Raw genomic sequence first — 259 nt, forward strand, 5'->3', positions numbered from 1 at the left:
TTCTGGAAGAACACTGGAGAAGCAGGAGTTAAGGAGCAGCAAGCACTCCGAACGACTATCGCAGAGAAAGAGACCTGTAAAATGGGAGACCTTTTAAAAGCAAAATGGGGAATGAATGGGAAACAGCGTGCTGAAGTCCATGTGCTGACGTCCGTGTGCAGACGTCTGCGTGCTGAGGTAATGCACATGATGGTAGCCGATGAGGTTCAGAAAGATTCATATCTCACCTCTCCGTTGTTTTTCTTTCTCTTTTTCTTCT

The sequence above is a fragment of the Mastomys coucha genome, chromosome X, assembly GCF_008632895.1.
Source record: "Mastomys coucha isolate ucsf_1 chromosome X, UCSF_Mcou_1, whole genome shotgun sequence".
Classification (NCBI taxonomy): domain Eukaryota; kingdom Metazoa; phylum Chordata; class Mammalia; order Rodentia; family Muridae; genus Mastomys; species Mastomys coucha.